Source organism: Colobus angolensis, unplaced genomic scaffold (genome assembly GCF_000951035.1).
Source record: "Colobus angolensis palliatus isolate OR3802 unplaced genomic scaffold, Cang.pa_1.0 Scaffold26, whole genome shotgun sequence".
Taxonomy (NCBI): domain Eukaryota; kingdom Metazoa; phylum Chordata; class Mammalia; order Primates; family Cercopithecidae; genus Colobus; species Colobus angolensis.
This window is the reverse complement of record NW_012115821.1, coordinates 19023005-19030885: the sequence shown is the minus strand read 5'-3', so window position 1 is coordinate 19030885 and position 7881 is coordinate 19023005. Positions and strand designations below refer to the sequence as shown.

At 44.5% G+C, this 7881-nt stretch overlaps 1 pseudogene across 1 annotated transcript; it reads right to left on the bottom strand.

The window, feature by feature from the left end:
* Window positions 1–7037: 7037 nt before the first annotated feature.
* On the bottom strand, window positions 7038–7563 carry LOC105515443 (annotated as a pseudogene). Its single transcript, XR_001002328.1, has one exon. The product of XR_001002328.1 is annotated as a 60S ribosomal protein L21 pseudogene (transcript).
* Between the last annotated feature and the right edge of the window lie 318 nt (window positions 7564–7881).

The following is a 7881-nucleotide window of genomic DNA, read 5'->3' as shown; positions in this document are numbered from 1 at the left end:
AGTTTGTAAATGTTAGGCTGAGGCTTCAAAGCCGATCTACTTCTGGTTCAGAATTCTTTACATTGCATCCCCTTTTCTCTCCATATATGGGAATAGGTGCTGAAGGAAGCTAGGAGTCCTGGAACTGAGGTGTGTGTGATGCATGTGTCTTCTTCCTTAGGCAGAGCATGCCAGGAATTAGGAGAGGCCCCCTGACCAGAGACACTGAGTAATGCTTTTAGTATCCAGGCCCATTCAGCTAGGGGCCCTGAAGAGGAGATCATTGGGAGCAAATAAAATAAGAGCAGCAGATAACAATCACATGACCTCAAAAAGATCTTGTACACTTCTTAGGAAATTAAATTTAATATAGAATCAGTTATGTTAATATGGTGGCTCTGTTATAATGGGCTTGTTGTTTTTCCTTAAAAATAATATCACAAATTCTGTACTTCTATCAGGCAAAATTTGGGGTTACTATCATTTGCTGGGAACTTTTATTTGGCACAGCATTGTTTTGGGCACAGAGCTGGTCTTCCAATGCAAAATAGTGGAAGCTGGTAACATTTAAATGCATTTCCAGCAAGTTCACTTTTATTTATCTATCACCAATCTGTTAAGTGCTGAGTTCCATCTAGAATCCAGTGCCCCAGTGATGATTCTCCCTCATTTCTAAGTAACAGCACTGTCCAAGATTGAATATCAACTGATCATGCCACAAGAAACTGATGTGTGATAAGTTATTCTGATATCTTTCAGGAGTATCTTCATTCAAAAGCCCTGGCTCGGTGGCTCATGCCTGTAATCCCAGCACTTTGGGAGGAAGAGGTGGGCGGAAAACCTGAGGTCAGGAGTTCAAGACCAGCTTGGTCAATATGGTGAAATCCTGTCTCTATTAAAAATAAAAAAAATTAGCTGGGCGTAGAGGCGCACACCTGTAGTCCCAGCTACTCAGGAGGCTAAGGCAGGAGAATCGCTTGAACCCAGGAGGCAGAGGTTACAGTGAGCGGAGATTGCGTCACTGCACTCCAGCCTGGACGACAGAGTGAGACTCCGTCTCAAAAAACAAACAAACAAACAAAAAACAACAAGAAAGACGAAGGTTAGTGGGATGAACCACAGCCTTTGCTGCTGCAGCTAGTTCTGGGGTTTTAAGTGACACTCATTGTCTTCGCCTACTCTTCCCCATCCAGACTCGCCTTACCTTCAGCCAACATCTTTGCCAGGGGGATGACCTAGCCATGCCCACAATCTCTGAGGAGTCTGAGCTTCTGTCAACCATGCCCTTCTCAGGCTATGGCTGCCACACCTCTGCATTCACCACCAAAATAGAACAAGGCAATACCAAGAGGTGCCCAAGTGAATCTCCTGGGTGTCCAAAGTTCCCCACCCCACCACCTCCCCTGCCACTGTAGCTTACAGTTCAGTGGGACTCTCACTGCATCCCCTAGAGTGAGCATCCCGCTTTTGGAATCAGTACCTCTAACTGACAGAGCCCAGAATTGTGGGAATGGGAAGTACAAATTCTCCTAGTGGGTCGGTGGAAGTGGTGGTAAGCGGGGTCATTTTTGTCTAAATGAATTGTTACCTATGTTAGGTGGAAGGTAGCCCATATGACTTGCCACCAAGTACTGCCACCATGCTTGTGCCACCAAGTGGCCAGTGGGTCTACTTAAGGGATAAAGCTATATTCTGCACTCAAAGTTGATCTTTGTCACTGGAGTGGCAGCAGCTAGATCAGCCTCAGTCAATGGGACCCTGTGTTGTTGGACCCAGGTGTAATGAACATTGCTGTCATTATAGTACTCTGTTCATGTGTACCCATGTGCCAGCACTGGGGTGACTGATGTCAACTGGCTGTCAGCTGAACTATACCCTGAGACTTAGTTCCTCTTCCTGGTGGATGCTCTGTGGTGGGCATGAACATGCAACACAACTGTCTATATACTTTGTGTCCACTCCCATAAGTTATAGACTCAGATTTCTTGTCCCTGATATACCATTCTTTCTCCTTCTTGTTCCCTGACAATCTCGCCAAGCCATTTTACACTGCCACGAATTGATGTATATTCTAACCTCAGGTCATTTCTCTTTCCATATCACTATTTCAAATCCACCTCTGAGACAGATGGAAATATACTCCCTTTCTGATTTGCATTCATATCTTAAATTGACCCATCTGAAAACCAAGCTTGGCCCATTCATCAATTCACCATAACATACTTCCCCTGTCCCCCATATGAAATCATAGAGCACAGGGACAGGTACTGATGCAGTGGTGTTGTATGACATGGGGGTCTGTGATACCTGCTCATGCAGCTTGCTTGTAACCTCTGGTCCTGCTTGTGCTCATTCTTGGATGTACCACTTCCATCTTTCAGCACATTGCTTTGGGCCTGCCAACCTTATAATTTGATGGGCCTTATAGGACCCAGTTCATAACGGGTTGTTGTAGATGCATGGTCATGTAGTGTCCCATTATTGGGCACTCCATTTCTACCACACCCGATTTTTGAAAGGTGTATGCTTCTCTGCTGCAGATCGTATGGCCTTGCTTCAGAACTCTGGGGTTGTTGTTGTTGTTGTTGTTGTTGTTGTTGTTGTTGGTTTTTGAGACAAGGTCTTGCTCTCTCACCCAGGCTGGAGTGCTGTGGCTCGATTATGGCTCATGGCAGCCTCATCCTCCCACTTCAGCCTCCCAAGTAGGTGGGACTACAGGAGTGCACCACCTTGCCTGGCTAATTTTTGTATTTTTTTGTAGAGACAGAGTTTTGCCATGTTGCCCAAGCTAGTCTGGAACTTCTGGGCTTAAGTGATCTGCCCATCTCAACCTCTCAAAGTGTTGGAATTACAGGTGTGAACTACCATGCCTGGTGAACTTTAGAGTTTTCTAGTGTAATTTTCCCACTGGGGCTTTCAAGGAAATCCTCATGTCTTTTCTCACTATTGATACCGCTAATACCCCGGGGCCTGCTGTGATGTATGGACTAAGTGGGAGGGCCACTTCTATTGCCACCGGGACTCACCTTTCCTGCTCTGAATCCCACTCTAAGCAGGCAGCTTTTCATGTAACTCAGTACGTGGGTTAGAGTAGTGTTTCCTGGTGTGAAATATGCTGCCTTCGGAATCTGAAGAGGCCTAACGGGCACTGTGTTTCCTTCTTTTTAGTGGAATGCAATAATTTGTCCTTAACTTTGGAGGGGATTTCCTGGCATGCACCAGATCACTGATTTTATTGATGTGGGAGATCCCAACTGTTTGCAGGGTTTATCTCCCACTCTCTGGAAAGTATACTTACCTTAACAAGTCCCTTAATGTGCTAGCTACTTGCTGTCCATGTAGATGGCATAATCATCATCTATGTAGAAAATCAGTATGATATTCTGTGGGATTTTCAGCCAGACCAGATCTCTCTGAAGAGTAGGAGAGTTAATATAGCTATGGGACAAGACTATAAATGTATACTGTTGTTTCTTCTAAGTGAATGTAAACTGTTCCTGATAATCTTTTCTGAAAGAGAGAGAATACAGTGATGAGATCATACCACATACCTGAGGCCATCTAGGTCTGTTCTACCAAAGATAGCATATCTGACATAGCAGCTGCAACTGTGGTTACTGCTTGGTTAAATTTGCAGTAGTCTACTTTCATTGCCCAGAATTTGTCTCATTTTCTCCAGGCGCCAGACTGATGAATTAAATGAAGACATGATGGAAACCACTATCTCTGCATCCTTTCGTTCAGGATGCACTAATTTTTCCATTTCCCCTGAATACAATATTGCTTTGCATTTCCTATCTTGGCTTGCTTGTAAGCCAAGGAGTGGGGGGCAGTTTCACAGGTTTTCAGTTGGCCTTTCCACTATGAAAGCTTTTACCTTATGGGCCAAGGTACCAGTGTGGTGGTTCTACCAAATACTAAGTGTGTCCTTCCAGTTACACATCAGAAAATCAGAGAGATGATCACTGTATGGGTTGCAGACCTACCTGACATTTCTGTGACCAGGACTTGGGCTAGGACTCCAGTTTTTACCTAAACTCCATATGATCCACTGGGGGACTTGGTGCTGTTTTAGGACTCTGGAAATTAAGCTGGACTTGGACTCTGTGTCCACTAGGGTCCTTTTATGCGGTCCCCTTTCCTTAGTGTATGGTTACCCAAGTAAATGGTGGTAGGCCCATTTGTGGAGGAAACATAGGGAAACACTACCATGTACATTTGCCATGGCATTCCAGGATCCTTCCATTTGGGAGTCTGGCATCTCCTTTAGGCAATCACTTGGGTCTAAAAACTGGTCCAGGTTCAGAAGGTGCTGCATTATCTTCAAGCAAGCATGCAATACTAGCCCCCAGTTGGCAGGAGTGGGCCACTCCTGCACAATCAGAAGGTTCAGGGAAATATAGTCAACATTTTCAAGTGGGTCAACCCAAATGTCTCACAGCTAAGCTAACAAGAGGGCTTAGGCTTTAAACCCCGTGTCAATGAGTCATTGGATAAAGGCTGCCCTGGAAAGAGGCCATGACCTTGACATTTTCTTAGGCACCTCAGCCTCCTCAGTATCCATCCTTGATTTATTTTGGTTTTACAATTTGAGTAATATCCTTGTTGGTATCCCACTTATTTTGTTTCTAGAGATCCTATATTCTTTTTTCTTTCTTCTTCTTTTTCTTCTTCTTCTTCTTTTTTTTTTTTTCCCTGAGACAGGGTCTCACTCTGTGCCCAGACAAGAGTGCAGTGGTACAATCTTAGCTCACTGTGATCTTAAATTCCTGGGCTCAAATGATCCTCCCAAAGTGCTGGGCTGTGTTCTATTAATCGTCTCCATAACCCTGTGTCTCAGCCCCCCTGGCTACCCCTCCAACCTTGCCTCTCACTGTGATAATGACATCCATCTGCCCTCTGACAATTAAGCATTACCACAAGATGCAGGAGGGAGGGTACTGTCATCCTCATCCTAGTTGCTATCAATGAGTCCAGTCCTATAATGGCATCTCTACCATCAGCCCGGGCCCATAGAAGACAGCTACCATTAAACCTCCTGGTAAAGCTGGTGTATGTTATCACTTTGGTAAGTGGTGTATCCTCTGATGGGTTTTCCAGCCTTTTATAGTATCCATCTAGCACCCTACCTTCTATCCTTTTGATCCTTTCCTCCATCATTTGCCAGGAACACTTCTTGTATTTCTACTTCACGTAGCATGGCCCACTGCCTTTTCTGTGTTTCTAGGAGCCATCCTAGTACCGTGTTCACACCGTCTCCTGGGATCTTTGCCAGATTATATTATGGATCCCAGGAGAGCATTCCCAACACTATAAACTCTTCGTTATTCAGCCTTATGTTTGCCCTCTTTGCTCACCCTGAGAATCCAGTCCCATGTGTCCTCTCCTCACTCCCACTGCTGTGTGCTGGCCAGGCCCTGGGTTGTAGTCTCCTTCCTCCCTCGCAGGCTGCAAGTCAGGTCCTGCTTTTCTCAATTCCCTACCAGGTTGCCTGGACTGAAGGAGCATTTAGTCTTTATTGTTTGCTATTGCATCGCTTGATTATGTTGTGGCTCATTATTGGCCTAGTGACCAGGAAGAAGATGAGGGCCAGCCATGGGGGCATATGTTATTTTCCTGGGAAGAAGCTTTTGCATCATCTTTGAGCAAGAGGGGAGTGCCAGCCCCTAATCAGCAGGAGTGGCCTGCTTCTTCATGATCAGAAAGTTCAGGGAAGTATAGAGACTCAACATTTTAAAGTGGATCAACCCAGAGGTCTTCATCCCATGGGTAATGGTCCCATTCTTTCCCAAGGAGGGCCCTGTCTTTGGCATAGCAAACCTACCTTGGTTGACAGTTTAATCTTTGGAACTCAACTGCTCTTAAGTCCTCAGTCTAACCCTTGGCTTTTCCTGTCCTCTCATCACAGGTGATCAGAGCCTCTTCAAATGCTATGAAAGGGGGCATCTGGCTTTCACACTTAGCTTTTAATTGATGATTAATCACTATTAGCTTTCCATTATCTTTTTCCACAGTGTTGATTGTGTATTAGCAATAGCTACCCATTTTCATTGTCCTTATTGTTACTTTTTTGCCTGTATTTCTCCAATGCATGATAAGTCATGCCAGCCAGTGCCTTCCTTCCCATCAGTATACCATACCAATGGTAACCTTCACAATGGTACCATCCCAATGTGTCCCACCACAGGTAAAAGTTTAAATTATTGCCCTGCTACCTTGGGCCACCTACCACCTGTGATGGGATCCTCATTACCAGCTGGGTGATCCCCTTCCAATATTCTAATGTAGTGTCTGCTTTTTAGACTACTGGAATTATCTAAGAGTCAATGGAAGATCAGCATGCAGGAGATTTATTAGGAATTGCTCTTGGGATCAAAAACTGGAGGAGAAGGGAAGAAGTTGAGCTGTAATGCAGTCTCAGTGGAGGCCTCAGCTGACCTTATGGGGAGTTCAGCATCTGAGATAAGGTGATCCTTGGTGCTTGTCCCTAGTTGGGGTAAGAGGACCTAGCCTTTAAACCCCCATGGCAACGAGTCATTGGATGCAGGCTGCCCTGGTAAAGGATCATGACCTTGGCAATGTTGTTGTCTTCCCAGGGTGATTCCTGTAAAGGCTGACAGCTAAGGGCCTTCTGTTGGTAGCACTTCTAGTAGCTGGGAGTGACTCTTCCGTTCCTGAAGGGAGGTCAGGGTGGTGCATCACAGCGTCCAATACAATCACTAGTCATGATTTTTAAAAATCTTGAATGTGACATCTCCTGACCTCATCTTCCTTGGTTGATGAAATAGATGTGATTGTCTTGGTAGTCAAGAGTACTAGTTAACCAAAAGACTATATGCTCTTTAACCTTAGGCAAGCTAGTAAGGAAGTGAGGAAAGCAAGACCTGAACTTTGATCTTGAGCAAATCACTTTACCTTTGAGCCTTTTTTCCCTCTCTGTACAATGAAATGGCAATCTCTGCCCTGCTGCCTTCTGTTGTTTTGGATGACCTCATTAGCCATTAGACTACATATTTGAAAGTAATCTCTGATTATATTATATTTTATTTTATTTTTTCAGCCCAGAGGTCTTTTATTTTTTTTTTTAACACCTATTATGCCATGAATTCGTAGGGAATAGGTTCCAGCAGCTCAGGCTCCTTCCCATTGGTTCTCACAAAGTGTGCCTCTCTGGGTGGAGCAGGCTGGTGCTTCAGTTGAACCCAGGTACCTTTCTCTTTGGCTTCTTTCTTTTTCTGATCATTTTCCTTCACGCGTTTCAGGAAGCTATCTTGACTCTTAGAGTGCTTAATGTGCTCAATACGCACGTTTATTCTCTTGGCAAGAATCTTGCCCTTAACTTGTTTGTTTACAACAATGCCAACAGCATGCTGGGTAACGTTGTAGACTCTCCCAGTTTTGCCATGGTAACACTTGTGAGGCATTCCTTTTTGAACAGTACCCATTCCCTTGATATCTACAATATCACCTTTCTTATAGATTCGCATATACGTGGCCAAAGGAACAACTCCATGTTTTCTAAAAGGCCTAGAGAACATATATCGGGTGCCTCTCCTCTTTCCCTTTGTGTTTGTCATTTTGGCGAATCACTGGAAGATGGCGGTTCCGGCCGAAAGGCCTGATTTTATTTTTTATTTATTTTTATATTTTTTTCAACTAGGGGTGTACTCAGAGATCTCCGATTTTAAATCTTCAGCCCACCTAATACTGTTTCCAGTACACAGTAGATGCCTGTTCACAAGTCATAGTTGGTGGGAGAACCCCTGCTCTTAAAAATTTCATTTCACTGGAAATCTCAGAGTGTTAAACCCTTGAGGGAGACACCAAATTAAGTTGCTATCACTTATTCACATATATGGAGACCCCTCTAGATGTGAACAGAGCAGTCCCAGGAAGGAGATA